Raw genomic sequence first — 24,877 nt, 5'->3', positions numbered from 1 at the left:
TACAACAGAAACATCTAAAACTTGAAATTATAAAATTAAACTATGAAAAATAAGATGTTAAGCATGTTTTAAAGAGTAATTATATTTTTAGAAAAGAATCCTTGTAAAATCAAGGGCAGATAATTATAATGACCTGTTTTGGGGATTTTTTCAATAAAATAAGACTGTGGGCTGTAACCCCAAATTTTCAAATATGTATATCATGTTTATATAAAAATGAATATTACAGATGGTTTTACAACTTTTTATTTTTTTCCAAAATGTTTTGAAAGTCCAATATGTGCAAAAAATACTTAAAAAGCATTCATAAGAATTTCTTTCATATAAAACTACTTACTCCAAGTCTGATTGAATGTGTCCATTCTTCAGTCCTATCACAAAACAATTGTCTTTTGTTTCACCATGCAGTTCTGAAATATAAAACATATTACAATTAAAATATAAGAAATATTACAATTAAACAAAATAATTATTGCATATTCTGTATGCAGTGTATAGGTTATTCTTTACTGTGATTAGTATTGGTCTTTTATTTCACTTTAATATCATAGGCCCATATTTACATGTATGTCTTGCCATTTTTAAAATCTTAAATTTGATCCATAATCATGATAGTTCAGAACATATGTACTAATTTTAAAAGATAATACTTTTTGATTTTTCCGAATAGATGTCTATATATATCATGTATATAATTATTAAAGTCATACTACAGATCTCTAATTTTGCCAAAACTACTATCGAATAATATTCTATGAAATTGTCTTAAAGATATATATAAGTCTTGTCATAATACCACAGTAATTATGTACATGATGTAATTATGCAAAAATTGCATGGTCTTTTATAGTTATTCTCTTGATCCTACATGGTACTTATGTCACAATTTATTTGAAGGAAATAACAGTTTCATAATATTCAAAAAGGTTGAAATACTTATTCATAATTTGTACTTACCAGAAGATTTAATCCAAAATATATGAAAACATCAATCTTCACAAATCCAATTATTATAAGTCATATGTCATCAGAATAATACATCTGCACTTTTTAATGTTAATAGAATACTTTGGCTCTTTTTAGGCCACAACTCTACATCCATGGTAAAATTCATATTTTGGTCAAGATAAATAAGACATCTTTTCTTGTAATGTCTGCAAGTTCAAATTTTGAATCTGACCAGTGTTGGGGTTGTTTGGGGAGTTGTTTGATTCCTTGAAGTGTTTCCCTAATTATACTAATAATTACCTAAATCTTAAATATTAGATATATATAATAATAAATAAAAAATATTCACCAATTTTTATCTATTATTTTTATATTTTGGACTGTAGAAATTTAAGAGAAATGTACAAAGCCATATGGTCTCCTTCTTTGGGCCCCAACTCTTGTCAATGAATGTGTACATATCATTTCCTGTCCATTTCACAGAAGCAAATGAAACCAGATGGGGAACCTACATAACATTTCCAGCACTAATTGTTAAGGAAGAGACTGCATGGAAATAATATTTGTGTATTATCCACACTGTATCATGATTATTACTTAATTAAAAAGAGATACACTTAATAATTATAATTGTACTTGAAAATAAATTAATTTAACCTGCATCTCCTATGTTGGAAAATTAAAAAATAACTTATTGTCTTAATTACTGTTAGTGAAATAAGTATATAATATTCTGGTCACTTTTTATTTGTTTAAATGTATATAAATAGCAACACATAAAATAAAGTTATAAATTACCTAACAATGCTATCACATTTTATATTTAATTGAATTTAATATGCAATCTTTAAGACTCTTCAAATATATGTTGGATTTCAGGGTGGTACAAATACTGGCTTTATGGCACAAATAATTATCATGCACACTCTCATCAGTATTGATATATTTTTCATTTGAAAAAAAAATTAAAGGAACTTTATTTTTAGATGGATTCCATCTCGGGGCCAGCTATTTTTAAGCGGAATCCTCCTAATATTCTCATACAGTAGTATTGATAATGTTTCAGTAACTTTTAATGTTTCAAATCATCAAAATATTCTAAGTCCAATTTTGCCTTCGTTTTCATCTTAGAAAATTTCTAAGTATTGCTTTTCCATCGTTTGCCTTCCTTAAAAATTTCAAAGTCCAAGTTTGCCATCGTTTCCATCCCCCCAAAAAGTTAAAGTCCAAACTTTGCCATCGATTGCCATAGATTTTCATCCTTTCCATGGAATTTCTTTTATACATAATATGAAAACGATGGCAATTTTTGCCCTGGAAAATTTTTGCCATGAATTTCATGGAATTTCATCAAATTTTACATCGTTTCCATCCTTTTTCCATGAAAAATCGATGGCATAGATGGAATGCCATGAAAATCCTAGGGACGGGTGCTTCCAATTGGCTTCCATCAGAGTTACATGCCTCTAATTGGGACCACTCTGCCAGGGGTACTGCTTCTAATTAGGTTTTGCAGACAGAGGTATATATGTACTGCTTCCAATCAGCTTCGCAACAAGACAGAGGGTGAGCTCCCAATTAGCTTCACTAAGAGGTACGTACTTCCAATTGGCTTCGCTCAGACAACCATACTACTTCCAGTGTTGTAATGGTATGGATTTGCATGTCTATACTACTTCTATTGTTGAAATGGTACATAATTGTAATTAATTGTCATCCAAATTTGCAAAAACATATTTTATTTAACATTCTTAATTCAGTTTACTACTTTCACTCTCTATTTGTAATTTTATTCTCAACAGGCATATATCTGAACCCCTTACTATCTTACAGAAGAAGAAAAAGTTTCATATGAAAGGAAACAGGTACACTTATCTTTGAAAAGTGATTTTTTTACAGACTAAGTTAACTCTTTCTTAAGATGGAATAAAACTTTTATGTACATAGCTCCATATCAGGGAATTTGCTGAATCTACAGTTAAAGAAAAGTTATTTCAATGTGCATTTCTTTTATCGTAGACAATAAACACACATAAATTAAATTACACTTGTTTTGACAGTTTTTTAAGGTGTAGTGCACTACTTATTGGACAAAATATATCAAAATTAAAGTCTATCAGCTCTGACTCAAAATATGGACAATTATATGTTAAGGTGGTCTGTAATTCAATAATATACGAAATTTTACATTGCATAAATAGATATAGGAAGATGTGGTGTGAGTGCCAATGAGACAACTCTCCATCCAAATAACAATTTAAAAATTAAACCATTATAGGTTAAAGTACGGCCTTCAAGTTCATATAGTAAGCAAATTATTGTTTTACAGAAACTATATTATTTTACATTCCCTGAAAGGCATATATTCCTGTTTTTTGGACCTGTCAAAAATTCAGCCAAAGATGCTTTGCATAACTCAATGCATGAAAAGTTTAATGGGTGCTTTGTAAAACAGTTCCCTTACTCTGGTACTTCTCAAATTACAGAAGAAAATGTCTCTCTGGTACTGTTCAAATTACAGAAGAGAATGTCTACGTTATATTGGTAAACTGTGCACTAAAGAAAGTATGAGGCATTGAACAGGTGCATTACCTCCCCTTGACCCTGTTGATCTTATGATCCATTAAAACTGAGTCGAGTACCTGTAGCAATAGACTTGATATTTAGTCAAGAAATGGCTGTGAATGGTAGTTTTAAAATAAGGATTACTCACTATACTCACATATTTCTACATGCAATCTCTTGAATGTATCAATATACCAATTTTGACAATAATATTTTTGATTTCCATATAAACTCATTGCTATACTAAAAATATTTATAATATTTTTGTTATTTTTAGATTCTCCATTCTTAACCAATGTAAATGTTAACTTAATAAGAAACATTTTATCTGTTGAGCCACAATAATAAAAATCAATAGCATTTAATGGTAGTGAGAAAAAGAAATTTGAGTGAAAATTCAAAAAACAATACATTAACCTTAATCAAAACTTCCACTCTTGTTGAAAATGGAGAATCTTTACATTAATTATTTTAGAATTTACCACCTACATTCTTTCTCTTGTTTATGCAAGATTTATATGAACCGTTTATATTGGAAACTGTTCAGTAGAGTTAGAAAGACCCCAAAGGGAAATATGGTCACTCTTGGTCTTCTTCAGACTAGCAGTAAAATCCTTGCAAAAGTAAGGTGTCTGTTTGGTAGTGCAGCATGTACAAATTGGCAGCCATGTCCAGTGTCAGAATGGGGATGTTGAATCTGATGTCTTGTGAAGTGAGAGTCCCCAGCTGTCAACATGTTAAGAACCTTCACAACATCTCTAAGGAGTATGGAGAATTCATCACATAATTATATCCTTCAACCACAGTAATTGTTATCTGAAAAAGAAATGCACTTTTCAATATTCTGTCATATTTTAAGAAACTGAAATAGGCAAAACATAGCAAACTGGGAATAACAATTAAAGCAGAGAAAGTTTTTCCAAAAAAATTTCCCTTCCTAAAACTTGACAGGTCATTCCAGAAAATATTAAATAGTAAAAAGATTGTAAAATTCACATGGGAATTTACATGATCCTAAATAGAATAATTTTATTTATCTATAAAATAGTTCTTTCTTACTTTTAAAACTCTAATAGCCATTTCCAACATCAATCTGTAAGTACAAGCTGTAATGCTAACCTGAAAAATAAAATGCTTAGTCATTCAAAATAGTAGAAAAGGAATCACTGTTGGTATACTTATGCACAATATATAGAAATATGTGATATATAACATATCAAGGTGAAAGAAGATGCAGAAAACACATCAATGGGACAACATCCCAACCATGCTAACAAATACAACATACTTTCCAACCTCTGAAACCTCAAAGAGTAAGAATGCCTTTCAGCCTTGACAGCTTATGGGGAGATTTTGTGTTAATTATCGTCTCCTCGGAGACTATGTTAAGAATTGAATGATGGACAGTCAGTGTGTGAATGCTTCTAACTACCTGATTGGAAGATATTACGAGACGTGAATAATCAAAGTTTATTGATTGGTTAGGACAATCCAAACCTAGTAAATGTCCTTCAATCCCGTAGAGTATCGGATTTGTTCCTGCTATTTTAGCAATTAGATTTTGTCTGGTCATTAATCATACATATTCATGATATTGGTTCACAGCTAACTTTATATATAAATAGCTGAATCTTCTGGAAACAACAATGTCAAACCATATATTATACTTAATAACGTGTGACCTCGCGTGTGTGGTAAAATTTGTTGGTTAATATTCTAAATGAATTAATCTAGACTACAAAACAAGAACACTTTCCATTTTCATCAGCTAAGAGACGACTAGTTTTTTTTGAAAGGCTAATACTTGTGACATTTTGAACGTAAATATATAACCTGTAAACTAACTAATGTAAAAAACACCAATAAAACCAGACAAAGATCTCTATCTAGTTTGAGTTGACATTTTCAATTACTGGTACTAATAAATCAAACATTAAAACTACGGACCAAAAGTTTTCAAGCCCAGTGATAGCTGATTGTTTGTTTCTTTTTATTGGCAGTATGATAAAATTTGTTTCAATAGAGGAATTATATACGTACTTGTATTTAAGATATCTTATACCACAAGTCTTACTCCCCTTCATGAAAACATTGGCACTGTTTTTTAAATTACCTAAAAAGGAATTAAAATTGACACAAATTATATATTATACAAATTTGTTAAATTGCAGCCTAAACTTTTATTAATCTATTCTGTATTCAGATTGCATCATAGTGAGTTATCTCCCACTGAAAGAAAAATTCTTGCAGTTTATTGTACTTGTCTCCCTTGAAGTAAAAATTCTATCAGGATTGACTTTTCATGGCATTAAATATTATTTGTGTACCAGAAAAACATCTAAACTGATAAATATCTTTTTTGTGTGTTGTAAATGTACAAAATAACCAAAATGTGTGTTGCCTTATAGATAATCCTTATAGACTTTATCACAATTTTTCAGATAATGTACAGAACTATTTTGCTTGAATATACTTGCATTATTTCTTTCATGACAAAGCCTCAGACTTGTTTGAAGATCAATGTAATAATTAATCTTCATTCTAGCTGCTATCCTTGGTGCTTGATTGCTTACATGGCAAAGCCTTGGACTTGGTTGAAGATTTAAGTAAACATCTTCCATGGAGTTGCTACTCATCTGCTATCTGGACTGAAGCTTAGGACTGGCCTGCTACTGGAAAAAAATCTAAAATTATAAATAAGGTTATATTTATAAGACTGCTGTTGGTCAATATAATAAAAAAATAAACAGTTAGTTTTCTTGTTTGAATTGTATTTCATTGTCATATCAGAGCCTTTTATAGCAGACTATGCAGTATGGGCTTTGCTCATTGTTGAAGGCAGTATGGTGACCTATAGCTGTTCATGTCTGTGTCATTTTGGTCTCTTGTGGACAGTTGTCTCATTGGCAATCATACCACATCTTGTTTTTTATATATATTCATTCAAGCTTCATAACCTGACATGTATCAAAGGAGCCATTTTCAGCATCTTATTTGGTGAACAATTGTAATTATGTTGGTACTTTGTTTCGTGGTTCAGCCAAAGCCTGCATACAAGTCTTTACAATGACATTAGTGTGATCAATTCAAAATTTTAGAACCTTTATAGTCAACAACAAAACACCATTTGACCTCTTACAACTTTAAGCCTGGTGCATGTTTTTTCCCTGTAAACTTATTTTATGATTATCAAATTGTTTTAAATAGAAGAATAATATACGTACTTGTATTTAAGATATCTTATACCACAAGTCTTACTCCCCTTCATGAAAACATTGGCACTGTTTTATAAATTACCTAAAAAGGAATTAAAATTGACACAAATTATATATTATACAAATTTGTTAAATTGCAGCCTAAACTTTTATTAATCTATTCTGTATTCAGATTGCATAATAGTGAGTTATCTCCCACTGAAAGAAAAATTCTTGCAGTTTATTGTACTAGTCTCCCTTGAAGTAAAAATTCTATCAGGATTGACTTTTCATGGCATTAAATATTATTTGTGTACCAGAAAAACATCTAAACTGATACATATCTTTTTTGTGTGTTGTAAATGTGCAAAATAACCAAAATGTGTGTTGCTTTATAGATAATGCTTATATACTTTCACATTTTTCCTGATAATGTACAGAATTAATTGGTTTGAATATACTTGCATTATTTCTTTCATGACAAAGCCTCAGACTTGGTGGAAGATCAATGTAATAATTAATCTTCATTCTAGCTGCTATCCTTGGTGCTTGATTGCTTACATGGCAAATACTCAGACTTGGTTGAAGATCTAAGTAAACATCTTCCATGGAGTTGCTACTCATCTACCATCTCAACTGAAACATCTGTGTGAATGGCTTTGTTTTCTGCGTCTATGCTCTTTTTGCCTATAATTAATTAACCATTTTCATTTTAACTTTTAATCAGTATTATGAAGACTGTTTAATGATAACATCATTAAGTCTGAAATTAATGTATGCAGATAATTATCAGAATGGGGTGGCTAACCAAAACAATCTGATGTATACATTTTGAACAAACATTCTAAACAAAGTCATATTTTCCCAATCAAAATGGAAATAAATACATAAATATCCAAATTGTCAATATTAAGTCTATTTGTTGTAATAATTAACTCAGAAATTTAAATGTGATGCATGTTTTATTTCAAATCCTAAATTGGGAGGATCAGTCTATTTTAATTTGTAACAATTACAATAATTCTTTTTAAATTATATTTCATAAGAATAAATTTGAACATGAAATTAAGAACAATTTTTTAATAAAATTTCAAGTGATTGTTCAAAGGAAATACTGATTTTTTTTTACCTAAATTTAAAAAAAAGAAGTTTTAAACACAATTGCAATGACCAAATACTTACATCCTCATTATCTGCCAACTGTATTGAAACCATATTCCTTCAGGTGTAGGACTGTACTTTCATCTGGACTCATCCATCTGTAATACAAACTTAAAACATCTTAAAAATTTATGAGACAACTGTTAGTCAATTAAAAAAAATTATATATACATACCTGCCCATCCAATCCTTGGACTGCCACCTAGAGGAAACTTGGACAAAAAGGCATACAAATATGAACACAATCTTATCTTAACATACCTTCACTTCCAATGCTTGGACTGCCACCTAGAGGAAACTTGGACAAAAAGGCATACAAATATAAACACAATCTTATCTTAACATACCTTCACTTCCAATCCTTGGACTGCCACCTAGAGGAAACTTGGACAAAAAGGCATACAAATATGAACACAATCTTATCTTAACATACCTTCACTTCCAATGCTTGGACTGCCACCTAGAGGAAACTTGGACAAAAAGGCATACAAATATGAACACAATCTTATCTTAACATACCTGCCCATCCAATCCTTGGACTGCCACCTAGAGGAAACTTGGACAAAAAGGCATACAAATATGAACACAATCTTATCTTAACATACCTGCCCATCCAATTCTTGGACTGCCACCTAGAGGAAACTTGGACAAAAAGGCATACAAATATGAACACAATCTTATCTTAACATACCTTTACTTCCGATTCTTTGACGCCACCTAGAGGAAACTTGGACAAAAAGGCATACAAATATGAACACAATCTTATCTTAACATACCTTCACTTCCAATCCTTGGACCTCCACCTAGAAGAAACTAGGACAAAAAGACATTACAACATGCACACAATCTTATCTTAACATACCTTTACTTCCAATCCTTGGACTGCCAACTAAAGGAAACTTGGACAAAAAGGCATACAAATATAAACACAATCTTATCTTAACATACCTTCACTTTCAATCCTTGGACTGCCACCTAAAGGAAACTTGGACAAAAAGGCATACAAATATGAACACAATCTTATCTTAACATACCTTCCTCTCCAATCCTTGGACTGCCACCTAGAGGAAACTTGGACAAAAAGGCATACAAATATGAACACAATCTTATCTTAACATACCTTCACTTCCAATCCTTGGACCGCCACCTAGAAGAAACTAGGACAAAAAGACATTCAAAAATGCACACAATCTTATCTTAACATACCTTTACTTCCAATCCTTGGACTGCCAACTAAAGGAAACTTGGACAAAAAGGCATACAAATATAAACACAATCTTATCTTAACATACCTTCACTTTCAATCCTTGGACTTCCACCTAAAGGAAACTTGGACAAAAAGGCATACAAATATGAACACAATCTTATCTTAACATACCTTCACCTCCAATCCTTGGACTGCCACCTAGAGGAAACTTGGACAAAAAGGCATACACATATGAACACAATCTTATCTTAACATACCTGCCCATCCAATCCATGGACTGCCACCTAGAGGAAACTTGGACAAAAAGGCATACAAATATGAACACAATCTTATCTTAACATACCTTCACTTCCAATCCTTGGACTGCCACCTAGAGGAAACTTGGACAAAAAGGCACACAAATATAAACACAATCTTATCTTAACATACCTTCACTTTCAATCCTTGGACTGCCACCTAAAGGAAACTTGGACTAAAAGGCATACAAATATAAACACAATCTTATCTTAACATACCTTCACTTCCAATCCTTGGACTGCCACCTAGAGGAAACTTGGACAAAAAGGCATACAAATATGAACACATCTTATCTTAACATACCTTTACTTTCAATCCTTGGACTGCCAACTAAAGGAAACTTGGACAAAAAGGCATACAAATATAAACACAATCTTATCTTAACATACCTTCACTTTCAATCCTTGGACTGCCACCTAAAGGAAACTTGGACAAAAAGGCATACAAATATGAACACAATCTTATCTTAACATACCTTCACTTTCAATCCTTGGACAGCCACCTAAAGGAAACTTGGACAAAAAGGCATACAAATATGAACACAATCTTATCTTAACATACCTTCACTTCCAATCCTAGGACTGCCACCTAGAGGAAACTTGGACAAAAAGGCATACAAATATGAACACAATCTTATCTTAACATACCTGCCCATCCAATCCTTGGACTGCCACCTAGAGGAAACTTGGACAAAAAGGCATAAAAATATGAACACAATCTTATCTTAACATACCTGCCCATCCAATTCTTGGACTGCCACCTAGAGGAAACTTGGACAAAAAGGCATACAAATATGAACACAATCTTATCTTAACATACCTTCACTTCCAATCCTTGGACTGCCACCTAGAGGAAACTTGGACAAAAAGGCATACACATATGAACACAATCTTATCTTAACATACCTGCCCATCCAATTCTTGGACTGCCACCTAGAGGAAACTTGGACAAAAAGGCATACAAATATGAACACAATCTTATCTTAACATACCTTCACTTCCAATCCTTGGACTGCCACCTAGAGGAAACTTGGACAAAAAGGCATACAAATATGAACACAATCTTATCTTAACATACCTTCACTTCCAATCCTTGGACTGCCACCTAAAGGAAACTTGGACAAAAAGGCATACAAATATGAACACAATCTTATCTTAACATACCTTCACTTCCAATGCTTGGACTGCCACCTAGAGGAAACTTGGACAAAAAGGCATACACATATGAACACAATCTTATCTTAACATACCTGCCCATCCAATTCTTGGACTGCCACCTAGAGGAAACTTGGACAAAAAGGCATACAAATATGAACACAATCTTATCTTAACATACCTTCACTTCCAATCCTTGGACTGCCACCTAGAGGAAACTTGGACAAAAAGGCATACACATATGAACACAATCTTATCTTAACATACCTGCCCATCCAATCCTTGGACTGCCACCTAGAAGAAACTTGGACAAAAAGGCATACAAATATGAACACAATCTTATCTTAACATACCTTTACTTTCAATCCTTGGACTGCCACCTAAAGGAAACTTGGACAAAAAGGCATACAAATATGAACACAATCTTATCTTAACATACCTTCACTTCCAATCCTTGGACTGCCACCTAGAGGAAACTTGGACAAAAAGGCATACAAATATAAACACAATCTTATCTTAACATACCTTCACTTCCAATCCTTGGACTGCCACCTAAAGGAAACTTGGACAAAAAGGCATACAAATATGAACACAATCTTATCTTAACATACCTTCACTTCCAATGCTTGGACTGCCACCTAGAGGAAACTTGGACAAAAAGGCATACACATATGAACACAATCTTATCTTAACATACCTGCCCATCCAATCCTTGGACTGCCACCTAGAGGAAACTTGGACAAAAAGGCATACAAATATGAACACAATCTTATCTTAACATACCTTCACTTCCAATGCTTGGACTGCCACCTAGAGGAAACTTGGACAAAAAGGCATACACATATGAACACAATCTTATCTTAACATACCTGCCCATCCAATCCTTGGACTGCCACCTAGAGGAAACTTGGACAAAAAGGCATACAAATATAAACACAATCTTATCTTAACATACCTTCACTTCCAATCCTTGGACTGCCACCTAGAGGAAACTTGGACAAAAAGGCATACAAATATGAACACAATCTTATCTTAACATACCTTTACTTCCGATTCTTTGACGCCACCTAGAGGAAACTTGGACAAAAAGGCATACAAATATGAACACAATCTTATCTTAACATACCTTCACTTCCAATCCTTGGACTGCCACCTAGAGGAAACTAGGACAAAAAGACATACAAATATGCACACAATCTTATCTTAACATACCTTAACTTCCAATCCTTGGACTGCCACCTAGAAGAAACTAGGACAAAAAAGACATACAAACATGCACACAATCTTATCTTAACATACCTCCACTTCCAATCCTTGGACTGCCACCTAGAAGAAAATAGGACAAAAAAGACATACAAACATGCACACAATCTTATCTTAACATACCTTCAATTCCAATCTTTGGACCGCCACCTAGAGGAAACTAGGACAAAAAGACATACAAACATGCACACAATCTTATTTTAACATACCTCCACTTCCAATCCTTGGACCGCCACCTAGAAGAAACTAGGACAAAAAGACATACAAACATGCACACAATCTTATCTTAACATACCTTCATTTCTGATCCCTGGACCGCCACCTAGAGGAAACAAGGGCAAAAAGGCATACAAACATGCACACAATCCTATCAAAACTTACCTCACTTTCTGATCCTGGACATCACCTAAAACATAAAATGAAACAGATGACCTCACTTTCAATTCTTTGAAGTAACTTATAGAAAATTAAAATAAATTAAAAACAGAAGAAAGAAATACTCCTATAGAAAATAGAAATAAAAAAACAGCATACATATGAAAACATATAAAATGAAACAGATATAAAACATGAAAACATATAAAATGAAACAGATATAAAACATGAAAACATATAAAATGAAACAGATAAACATAAATCATTTTCAATTCTTTGAAGTAACCTATACTATATATTTCCTACAGGCTAAAAAAAAATATAAAGAAAATTAAAAACCAATAGTTCAGAGAACAATTGCACGTCTTTCCACAAGTAAGGATAATTTTAATAGTATTCTTAAAATTTTATTGGAATTGGATTACCTCCCTTATATTGCTTTTAAATTGGCTAAATTGTCCTTAAACCAGAAACCAGAAACCCTTGCCCCCTTTTTTATCCCTAATTGCTTAATGATTTGTTCCATTTATACAGCCTATAACCATCCTTTGTAGTATGGAAACTTGTGGTATCATTTTAGAGCGATTTATACACTTTTAAAAAGACAAGTTATTGGCTGAAAACTACAAAAATGCTTATTTGGGCCCCTTTTTTTGGCCCCTCACTTATTGAAATCCTTGGAGTAAGAACCCCACAACTCAATTCCAGCCTTTCCTTTGTAGTAAGAAACCTTGTAGTATAATTTCAGAGAGATCCTGATACACTTAACCCTTTCACGTTCCGCCAAATTGGACGTAAACTTATGGAAAGACACTATCAAAGTTCAATCGCATATAGCATTGGCACTGAGGCTTACATAAAGGTCGTTTTAGGTCCATTTGAGAGATAAATGATAAAATATTTCAAAAAATATAATATATCAGAAATTTTGTCTTTTGAAGTCACGTGTTATCTGTCCAAAAGTCACGTGACTTACGAAAAAAAAGTAAAAAAAATACAAAAGTCTTCCGAAAAAGGTCGTGTGGAGACTTTTATAAGGGCTAATAGGATAAAGTTTAAGTGTCAAAGCAATGTCCTAAGTCTGATAGACACAGGAAAGTTACCATTATGGTATAGTTGGAGGAAATACGTGCTATATGCCCCCCAAACGTGGATGCCCGCAACATGCAAAATAACGGTTTTCAGCCGTTTTTTCGTCAAAATCTTATACTTGACACAAATTTTAGCTTAAATTATGTTTTTCCAAGCAGCACATGGAATTTTTACTTTGAAAGTAAAGATTCAATGAATTACCAATAATTACTTTGGTGTTTTGGGCCTATGAGGTTTTAGTTTAAGGGGGGGGGGGTGCAATTAGGACACACACACATTTTTTAAAAACATACAAACATTGTTTTTAAGTTGACTTTTGTATGTATTCATGACCCTCTTTTTGAAATTGAAAGTAAAGTTAAGTTAAGTTTCATTTAATATAGGAAATTATTTTTTCACCTCCGGCTTTGAGGTTCGAACATGCAATCTTCCTGCTATGAGCTAGTGCAGCTTCCCACTGGACCACGGGAGTTCCAGTTTATTACATCAAAATTTTAATACTTAACTCTTTCATAAAGCAACGAAGTGAAAGTAATCAAATAATCAGCCTGTTTACTGTTTTCGTTAAGAAATTAAGTCTCGATATAACATAGAATTGTTGTAAAACCCATTATTTTGAGCAAATATAGGATGATATCATACTTTAGTCTGCCATTTTTTTCTAGACGTTTACCGGTTTCTTTATTTGAACAAAAGTGTTTTCGACATTTCCATAACCAGGCACATCAGAAACAATGTTCTGTTACATCTATTTCAACTTCGAAAAAAAAAAATTCATGACTTTTTGTCTTTTTTGTCTTTTTTTCAATTAATTTGGAAAGAAATGACCACAAATTGAGAGTGCATTTCAAGTAAATGATTGCGTTGGTACACTTTCAATCACTTTTTTCACTTAAGTACAAGTTTTAATCATACTTTGAATAGTTTCCCTCAAAAATACACGGCGAAGTTAATAAAAAAAAGTCATATTGCCCCTAAAATCAACAGTTTATTTTCCCATACTCGACGGAAATATTAAGTTCAAATAAAAAAAAAAACACGGTTTTTACAGGAGAAAACGTTGTCCGTTAGGGGCGATTTGATACCAAACCGTACTCGGAAGAAGTTTTAGGCACCACTAATCACACAGCTGTGATATAGGGGATTGATTTGAGCCATCAACCACTTCTGTACGTCAACAAATGTCAAAGATTCAATACTTTGCGCAAGTTAGTTACCCAAAAATATAGCCCATCGGTACCAGAGTACCGATGGGAACAGGAAGGGGTTAAACATAAGTTATTGTCTGTAAACTAGAAAAATGATTCTTTTTGGCCCTTTTTTTGTCTCTTATTCCTACATGTTCAGGAATATTAACCCCAGACTGACACCAAACCTTTCCTTCATCATATGGAACCTTGTGGTACAATGTCAGAGACCCAAACAATTAAACATAAGTTATTGTCATGAAACTTCAAAAACACTTGTTGTGGCCCTTAATTCCTTGACTGTTTGCTCCAGAACCCTAAAATAAATCCCAATCTTCTACTTAAATGATATGAACATTATGGTACAGTTTCAGAGTTATTGAAATACTTATACACAACTTTTTGTCCTGAAACAAGATAAATGTATGTTTTGGGCCCTGGAAATCAATCCCAACCTTCCTTTTGTGGTTATAAGCATTGTGTTAACATTTCATTGATTTCTATTTACTTATACTTAAGTTATTATCCAATAACCATCCATCTTCAGACGAAATTGACGACGACTAAGTGATTCCAGTATACGACTGCAAAATTTTTTGCATTTGTATAAAATCTTTTACCACAGAGTGAATGTAATGTTTCCTGGCAGTCCATTTATAAGTAAAATGTGGAAAAATAGGATATTTTTGTTAACAAAATTTACATCTGGATACTATCTTATGATCACAAACAAGCATCTGTCCAAGTTTGGTAGAAATCCAGGATAGTTTAAGAAAGTTATCAAAATTTTAACAAGAGTGCACAGTGTCTCACCTTCTTTACTAATCATTGATATAATGTTGACAGTCCTAAGTATAAAGCTTTATTACAACTGTCACATAAACTTAAGTATGGGCTTTGCTCATTGTTGAAGGCCGTAAGGTGACCTATAGTTGTTAATGTTTGTGCCATTTTGGTCTTTTGTGGATAGTTGTCTCATTGGCAATCATACCACATCTATAATAACCAAGAAAATTAAACATTGACCAACGAACCATGAAAATAAGGTCAATGTCAGATGAAACATGCCAGGCAGGCATGTATACAGCTAACAATTCTTCCATACAACAAATATAGTTGACCTATTACTTATTGTTTAAGAAAAACAGACCGAAACACAAAAACTGAACACTGAGCAATGAACTGTGAAAATGAGGTCAAGGTCAAATAAAACCTGTGTGACTGACATAAAAATCAAACAATATTTCCAAATATAGTTGACCTATTGCATATAGTTTTAGAAAAAAAGACCAAACTCAAAAATGTAACGGTGACCAATAAACCATGCAAGTTTGAGGTCAAGGTGAGATAACACCTGCCAGCTAGACATGTACACCTTACAATAATTCCATACACCAAATATAGTAGACCTATTGCAAACAGTATAAGAATAACAGACCAAAACACAAAAACTTAACTATAACCACTGAACTATGAAAATGAGGTCAAGGTCAGATGACACCTGCCAGTTAGACATGTACACCTTACAGTCCTTCCCTACACTGAATATACTAGACCTTTTATTGTTTATAGTATCTGAGATACAGACTTGACCACCAAAGCTCAGCCTTGTTCACTGATCCATGAAATGAGGTCAAGGTCAAGTGAAAACTATCTGACAGGCATGAGGACCTTACAAGGTAGGCACAAATCAAATATAGTTACCTCATTCCTTATAATAAGGGAGAATTCAACATTACAAAAAAGTAGTCACTGAACCATGAAAATGGGGTCAAGGACATTAGACATGTGACCGACGGAAACTTCGTGACATGAGAGGTCCATATACAAAGTATGAAGCAACCAGGTCTTCCCTCTACTAAAATATAAAACTTTTAAAGTTAGCTAATGCCCCCACCTCCACAGCCACCTGATCACTATCCCAGTTGAGTATGTTGCAAGCTGACTTGTATAAACTCTAAAACCAAATTTCAGAAATTCTTGTATTGTAGTTAAAAAGAAGTGAAAATTTTGAACTTGGCTATCAGGTGTAAAAAGATACATGTGTTCGTTAAACAGGAAGTTGCTTAGTGATGAATCTGAAAATGCATCACTTGGTATAGCTGATATATATATCAACCCGAAACCAAATTTCAGAAATCCTTGTATTGAGAAAAAGGTGACGAAAAATATTCATTGGCATGGACGGACTGATGAACTGATGGCTGGATTGACAGACAGAGGTAAAACATTATTACCCCCCTCCCCTTTTTTTTCAAAGCGGGTGTAAAATGAGTAGTAAAATGTTAATATTTTTTAACTGAGATTTCAAGTTATTAGATGATATATATTATAGACATTAAGTAACTATATAGAATTGTACTACTGTATATATTTTATATAAATTATAAAATATATTTCATTTGAGTATAAATTTGAAAAAGAAATTTAGGACTAATTTGTAATGATTTTTCAAGCTGTTTCTCCAACTAGTTTGAAAACTAATTTTCAAGCTGTTTCTCCAACTAATTTGAAAACTATTTTTTATTATCTAACAAATTTTAACATAGTTTCAAATACAATTGTAATGAGCAAATACTTACCGGTACATCATCATTATCTGGCAACTAAAATGAAACCATCTTCCTTCAGGTGTAGGACTGAACTTTCATCTGGGCTCATCCAGGGGTCTGTAATACAAAATAAAAGAATTCTTATATTTATGAGACAACAGTTAGTAAATTGAAATAAAAATATACTTATATCAAAGTAATATGAAGATATCCAAATTGACAATCAGAAACTTTAGACTAAATTAGAAAAAGATTTCCAAATTAAGTGTCAATGGTTAGATAATTATAAATTACCTGCCAACTGTCTCTATTTGTGGAGGATTTCCTCCATGGAGGCTCCCAAATTGAAATTTTGAAAGAGCAATTTTGTCCACAATTTTAAACAAAACAATTAATTTTACAATGATTCAGGCTTATAAATGTATGAAGAAGCTCAGGCATTTGTCTCAGAATTTTTTTTCCTACATACCTTATACCTTAATATAACACAGGTATGTAGTAAAAAAAATTCTGTGACAAGTGCCTGTGTGGAGAAGCCAAAAAATAACATTAAAATGTTTTTAAAGGCTCCCTTGAAGGTTTTTTTAGGACTATGACAGTCATCTTGTATGCAAAACCTCATAGGCATTTTGAAAAGTTGGCAGGAATGAATTAAGAGCTGACTGCCACGAAAGCATGATACGTTGGAAGCTTTTTAAAGTTCCCAAAGTTATAAATTTATAAAAACAAGAGTGCACACACTGAAATGTCTCGCCTTTTTTACTAATCATTGATATTTGTTGATAGTCCTAAATATAAAGCTATATAACAACTGTTACAAACTTAAAACCACAAAAACTAAACCTTGACCAATGAACCATGAAAATGAGGTCAAGGTCAGATGAATCATGCCAGACAGATATGTACAGCTACCAATTCTTCCATACAACAAATATAGTTGACCTATTGCTTATAGTTCAAGAAAAACAGACCCAAACACAAGAACTTAACAACATGAAAATGAGACCAAGGTCAGATGAATCATGCCAGACAGATATGTACAGCTACCAATTCTTCCATACAACAAATATAGTTGACCTATTGCTTATAGTTCAAGAAAAACAGACCCAAACACAAAAACTTAACAATGAGCAATGAACCATGAAAATGAGATCAAGGTCAGATGAACCGTGCCAGGCAGGCATGAACAGCTAACAATTCTTCCTTACAACAAATATCATTCTAATGCAATTAGTTTGTAACAATAATTTTCATTGGACGTTGACAAATATTTTGAGGGGTTAGATTCCGCGTTCTACCAGTCCATATTTCTAAGAAAGCCGCCATTTTGAATTCCGATGTTTTTGGGGTATGCAATTTTTAAAAAAATAAACAAGAGTCACATTCTGAGCCTCAAAAATCTTCTCTTTGTCTATATTGAAACCATTCTAAAGCGTATGAAAAGTAAAAATACTTTTAGTATGCATGTTTGGCATCCAGAGTATACATATGACATCACATTGTTTAGATGTCAATAACGATGCAACAGTTTCACAGACTTTTTCATTTATAGCATTTTAAAGCCCAAATATATATTAAATGAAATTAATTTTAAAATGTGGCATTAGAATGGACATAACTATATTGTATTTTAAGCTTGGCCTTCATAAAAATTGATTTTACTGTCGCAAATAACTGTTTACCTATCTCCACTCCGCATCGCTAGGTAAACTAAATTTGCGACAGTAAAATCTACGTTTTACGAAGGCCAAGCTTTAAATACAATACAATTATCTCCTAATTGACCTACTGCTTATAATTAAAGAAAAACAGACCAAAACACAAAAACTTAACAAAAATGAGCAATGAACTGTGAAAATGAGGTCAAGGTAAAATAAGACCTATTTGTAAAATATAAAATAATTTGAGTTTTAATGAGGTAAGGACTTTTAATTTATTGGTTTATCTTAATGCCAAAATTTCATTCTTTTTTTGTTTTCCAATGTGGATTAGGTGAGGTAAAAGATAAAATACTCTTGGTCTTTCATTGCACCAAATTTAACAAGGAAAATGTTAACTTTCTCTCATGATGTCATACATGTAAAATAAACTTATCTTGTTCCCCTAAAAAGTTATTTTGGTTGATGACCTGTGCCTTGACATTTTAGTAATTTGTTTCTTTTCATTAGGCTAAATTTATAATTTCATAGCTACAGCTTGCTTGCATATATGGGAAAAAAACAATTAATATGACAGGCAATTAATTAATTCAAAATAATTCTTAGCTTACCTCACATATTGTGCATGTAGCACATTTCCATAGTGACAATAAAATATGATTTTGTTGTATCATTCATGTTTTTGGCAGGACCTACACAAATGTATATACGGAATGCCTCAGATAGGTCTATGTATATTAGACAAAGGACACAGATGGATTCATGACAAAATTGGGGTTTGGTGATGTGTTTGTATATCTTACTATACTGAACATTCTTGCTACTTACAATTTTTCTATCTATATAGACTTGGCTCTTTAGATACAGTTGAAAATATTTTGTAAAAATTCACAAAAATTTACCAAATTAATGAAATTGTTAAAAATTGACTATAAAGGGCAATAACTCCTTAAGGGGTCAAGTGACCATTTTGGTCATGTTAACTTATTATTAGATCTTACTTTGCTGAACATTTTTATTACAGTTTATCTCAATCTATCATAGTCGGTCTCATTGGGGTCTAAGCATGACGCGGGATTGCCGATTTTTTGTAAGCGTGACACGTGAAAGTCAAATTATTGTCGTGTGAAAACGGGAAATGAGGTTTTGCGGGACCCGGGAAATGAAAAAAAAATGAGAATTGCTTACGTACATAGTATAAGCGGGATACGGGAATCTGAAAAAACAGTAAGCGGGATCCAGGATCAGAACCCCCCAATGAGACCCCCATCATAGTATTCAAGATAATAACCAAAAACAGCAAAATTTCCTTAAAATTACCAATTCAGGGGCAGCAACTCAAAAACTGGTTGTCCAATTCATCTGAAAATTTATAGGCAGATAGATATTAACTTGATAAAAAGCTTAACAAATCGACAGATTTGCTCTAAATGCTTTGGTTTCAGAGTTATAAGCCAAAATCAACATTTATCTCTATGTTCTATTTTTAGCCATTGTGGCCATCTTGATTGGTTGGCTGGGTCACCACACACATTTTTTAAACTAGATACCCTAATAATGGTTGTGGATAAATTTGGTTAAATTTGACCAAGTAGTTTCAGAGGAGAAGATTTTTGTAAAAGATTACAATAATTTACAAAATATTGGTAAAAATTTACTATAAAGGGCAATAACTCCTAAAGGGGTCAACTGACCATATTTGTCAAGTTGACTTATTTGAAGATCTTACTTTGTTGAACATTATTGCTGTTTACAGTTTATCTTTATCTATAATAATATTTAAGATAACCAAAAACCGCAAAATTTCCTTAAAATTAACAATTCAGGGGCAGCAACCCAACAACGGATTGTCTGATTCATCTGAAAATTTCAGGGTAGATAGATCTTCCCCTGATAAACAATGTTACCCCTGTCAGATTGCTCTAAATGCTTTGGTTTCAGAGTTATAAGCCAAAATCTACATTTTACCCCTATGTTCTTTTTTAGCCATGGTGGACATCTTGGTTGATTGGCTGGGTCTTAAGACACATTTTTCTAACTAGATACCCCAATGATGATTTTGGCCAAGTTTAGTTGAATATTACTCAGTAGTTTCAGTTGATTCACTGAGAAGATACAGGCCTATGCAAACTTGGAATTGACTATTTTCAAGGCTTCCAACTTTTTTAAAACCAATAATTAAAATATAGTTCTTTGGAAGAAGTTGTTCTATTTTCTATAAATTTGTGCCAATTTAACTAAAAAGGCCCATTTATGGAAAATTTAGTTTTAAGCACTATGAATTGATTACTCAAATGAGGGGTATTTCTCATTTGGGGAATGGTTCCCCATTTGGCAGGCTGTCCCCAACCTGTATAATTTAACCAACCATTTTTTTCCAAAGAAAGGAAAATATATAATATGTGCTCATTTGTACTATGTGGTTTTTACAAAAAAATTTTTTTTTTATATCACTTGAAGTGTATCCCTCATGAATACTAGGGAGATTATAAGTCATTATATTGAGAGATTACCCTTTATTTGAGTGGTTGTTCCCAACCTGAAATGATTAATATATATATTTAGAAATGGCTTGTTAACCTTTCATCTTTTAAAGAGAGCCGTGGTGTAGTGGTTAGTGCATCGGACTACTATCACAAAGGTTCCTGGTTCGATTCCCGTTTGGGATGAAAATTTCAGGAACTCAATTTTCGGCTCTCCCTTGACACCATTTGCAAGTATGGTCTTAAGGAAACGATGATAGTCCGTCGGAAGGGGACGATAAATGGCTGACCCGTGTTAAGAGAGAGCCATATCTCTTGCACGTTAAAGACACCCTTGTAGATTTCGAAAAAGAGTAGGCTAATGCCGCTACAAGGCAGCACTCGCACCCGCAAAGTGGAAAGGGATTAATATAAGTTGCAAAACTTGTTTCCCAATCCACTCTAAATAAATATGTTTAAACTAACCTTTCATCAAATTTATGATAAATGTCAAGCAGAAAAACACATTTGAGATTCTGTAAATATATTCTTGGTGTCTACTCAAAGGCAACACAAATATAGCTGTTTTATCTGAATTGGGCAGACTTCCTTTATATTTCAATATTGTTAGAGCTAATTTCCTAATGCTTGTAAAGCAAGACTTTGATTAGCTTGCTTGTTTTGTTTGCATATTATACAATTATAATCGGGATTATGTCCACTCAAATTTAAATATAATACACAGGTTTATTTATTCAAATATATATAGATTGTAGATGTCAAAGCTTGAGTAAACATTTATACATACAAAGAAAGCAAGCCACACAAAGTTTTACTCTACAAGCATTAGGAAATCAGCTCTAAAGCTATGGTTAAATACTATAACAGGTTCATTAGTTTATATCTCCACTGCTCTATCACCTTTTAATAAAAAAAAAAACATGCATGCCGTGCGGGTCGAGTAGACCCGCCAGGGAAAATATAGTAGTGTAACATATTAAAAGCAGATTACTGAATTGTGAAATTTGAATGTTAAATCTTCTTTCTGAATTGTGTATTGTTTTAGACAGCCACCAAAATACACTTGACATTCAGTTTGTGCAACATGCACTTCTATTACTTTTCCATTAATTTGTTTAAAACATGTTATCATTAAAGAAAGAATAAAATCTACCTTATGCAAGAGACTTTCCAACCAAAGTGATGTTTATCCTAAGTGAACAGCCTGTTTCGTGTAACTAGTAATGAATTCCATGATAAAGTGTTCACAAATTAGAACAATAGAACTAAATTAGAACAATAGAACTAACCCGCCAAATCACAGTGCCCAATAAATAGCCGTGAGGTATTTTGTCTAATGAACCATGAAGCCTAAATACAGTAATTGCAAATGTTGTGAAATCTGTTCAAGTTAAAAACACAAGTTCAACCTTTCTAACAGGTCGGGATCACTACCGTATATGGAAATGCATAAATTAGCATACTTATTCTCGCACATGTAATGTGTTTATTTACATGTGACGTAATTTATTTTTACCTAGGTTTTTGACCAGTCACAATGCATGATGGACTACTACGTGTTTACAATCAACCAAGAACACGTGTTATTTACTGAAATACAACACATTTTTTCGTGCAATGCGGGATTCACAATTTTGCTTAGTTTTTCATTTTGTGTATCCTCATTTATAGTTCGTGATATAAAGTATTACTTCCATGCTCAGATTTACGAAGAGTTGTTTCCATGCGAAGAAAAAAGGGTTTGAATTACCCGATATATAGCCATTAACATGTTTGATGATGGCACAGAGATTTCATGTATTTGTCCATCAGACAGCAACGAAACAACAGCAGAAACACAATTACCCATGAGACAAACTAACTGAAGTAATCCGTCGATAAACGCCGGTGCTGATATTCACGAGTACAGCAATGTTCGTATAGATAATTAAAGGCAAATGTGGGATCCTTGAATTTTGTGTTCGTAAAAAAGGCGAAGAAATATTTACATACATGGCAGTGTTAACAAAATCTATAAGTACTTTTTTGGGGTCATATTGTATATGGGACTTCCAAACTGTTTTGAAGGTAGTAAAGTAAGCAACTGTAGTTTCAGTTTGTTCGTTTTTTAACAGGCTCGGACATTTGCCAAACTGAATAAAATCATTACAGCTGATTTCTTTTACCTGCAAAGTAAAACTTTGGTTGGCTTGCTTGTTTTGTTTGTATAGTTGTTTATATACAAGCTTTGAAAATAAGATTGACATCTTTAAACAATATATAGGCATAGTTTAACTTGTATATTTTATATTTTGTACAATATACAAATAAAGCAAGCAAGCTAACCAAAGTTTTGCTCTACATGCATTAGGAAATAAGCTGTAATGATTTTATCCATATGTATGTGCGACAAGGTGGAAAAGGTGAAAATTGCAGCGTTGGATCTATAATAAAAATAGAAGATGTGGTATGATTGCCAATGAGACAGCTGTCCACAAGAGACCAAAATGACACAGAAATTAACATTTATAGACCACCGTACGGCCTTCAACAATGAGCAAAGCACATATAGCATAGTCTGCTATAAAAGGCCCCGATATGAAAATGTAAAACATTTCAAACGAGAAAACTAACGGCCTTAATTATATAAAAAAAAATGAACGAAAAACAAATATGTAACACATAAACAAACGACAACCACTGAAATACAGGCTCCTATACAATATTATTTTTTTATGGGATAGATTTCTTCTCCTTTTATATATTTAATTGTGCCGTTTTTGTTTGGATTGTTTTACACAAGTCATTTTAGGGTCATGCATTAATAGCTTACTTTTCAGCACTTAACCTATGACTGCTTACTTAACTAAATTATGTCTTTGTTGGAAAGATGTCTCATTTGGCACTCATGCCTCATCTTCTTTTTTCTATATACAAAGCAAGTTTAAGAAGAAGAAAAATAAGGTAATATGGCACTCACTATGATCCAGAGACTTTTAATATTGGAGATATTTTACTTATGTCAAAAGGACTGCAGCCGAACGATAAGAAACCTCTAAGGTATATTTTGTGATAAAATTAGCAAAAACGGGTATTATCGATGGATGAAACTATAAAAAATGTATTGAGCTATATACCGTACCCGCTCAGTGGCGGATCCAGGGGGCGGGGTTCCAGGGGATGGACCCCCTTTTTTTGGATGATTAGTTCATTTGGTTAAGGACATGTAGTTGGAACCCCCTCCCTTTTGTCCAGGGTTAGGACCCCCCTTTTTAAAATGGCTGGATCCGCCCCTGCCGCTTTATTAACACTTATTTTTAGCATACTGAATACTATGATGTTCTAACTATTAGTTCAGGTCCTGATAAAAAAAATACACATTCAGTACAGAAAGAAGTGTTTCAATGAAAGTTTTCGTGTTTTTCTAGGCAGAAATGATATTGGAATGACATTATACAGGTTAAAAAGAGCTTACTGGACAGTGGTCACTTCATTGGATATTTCACTGTGTCATGTCGTGAAATTAATGCAGGTTCAATTCATAACACCAGGGGCGGATCCAGGATTTCCAGTTAGGGGGGGGCGCAAAATTTTTATTTTCGCCGAGCGGAGCGAGGCGAAAAATTTTTGGAGTTATTTTTAGGTAAAATTATTGAAATATTCTTCCAAATGGTTGAAATGTAAATATCTCAAACTATTGTGTGGTAAAATGATCGAAAAATTAAAGTTTCAAGTTGAAACCGCCTTAATCCACACCTGACA

The 24,877-nt window shown here is 32.9% G+C and overlaps 2 long non-coding RNA genes across 3 annotated transcripts; both read right to left on the bottom strand.

Annotated features, from left to right (window-relative positions):
- Positions 1 to 3,725: 3,725 nt before the first annotated feature.
- Positions 3,726 to 5,614, bottom strand: LOC134714023 (uncharacterized). The gene is made up of 3 exons (XR_010106468.1): positions 5,554 to 5,614; positions 4,573 to 4,632; positions 3,726 to 4,329 (listed from the first exon to the last, which is right to left on the bottom strand). It is a non-coding gene; the product is annotated as an uncharacterized LOC134714023 (long non-coding RNA).
- Positions 5,615 to 7,177: 1,563 nt separating this feature from the next.
- On the bottom strand, positions 7,178 to 22,361 carry LOC134714022 (uncharacterized). Of its 2 annotated transcripts, XR_010106466.1 has the most exons (5): positions 22,290 to 22,361; positions 17,026 to 17,112; positions 12,171 to 12,195; positions 7,890 to 7,966; positions 7,178 to 7,394 (listed from the first exon to the last, which is right to left on the bottom strand). It is a non-coding gene; the product is annotated as an uncharacterized LOC134714022 (long non-coding RNA). The 2 variants fall into 2 exon arrangements; XR_010106467.1 differs by lacking the exons at positions 7,178 to 7,394; positions 7,890 to 7,966 and having other exon boundaries at positions 11,999 to 12,195.
- Between the last annotated feature and the right edge of the window lie 2,516 nt (positions 22,362 to 24,877).

This window comes from Mytilus trossulus, chromosome 4 (assembly GCF_036588685.1).
Source record: "Mytilus trossulus isolate FHL-02 chromosome 4, PNRI_Mtr1.1.1.hap1, whole genome shotgun sequence".
Lineage (NCBI taxonomy): Eukaryota > Metazoa > Mollusca > Bivalvia > Mytilida > Mytilidae > Mytilus > Mytilus trossulus.
The sequence above is the reverse complement of the archived record's forward strand: the minus strand, read 5'-3'. Positions and strand labels throughout refer to the sequence as shown.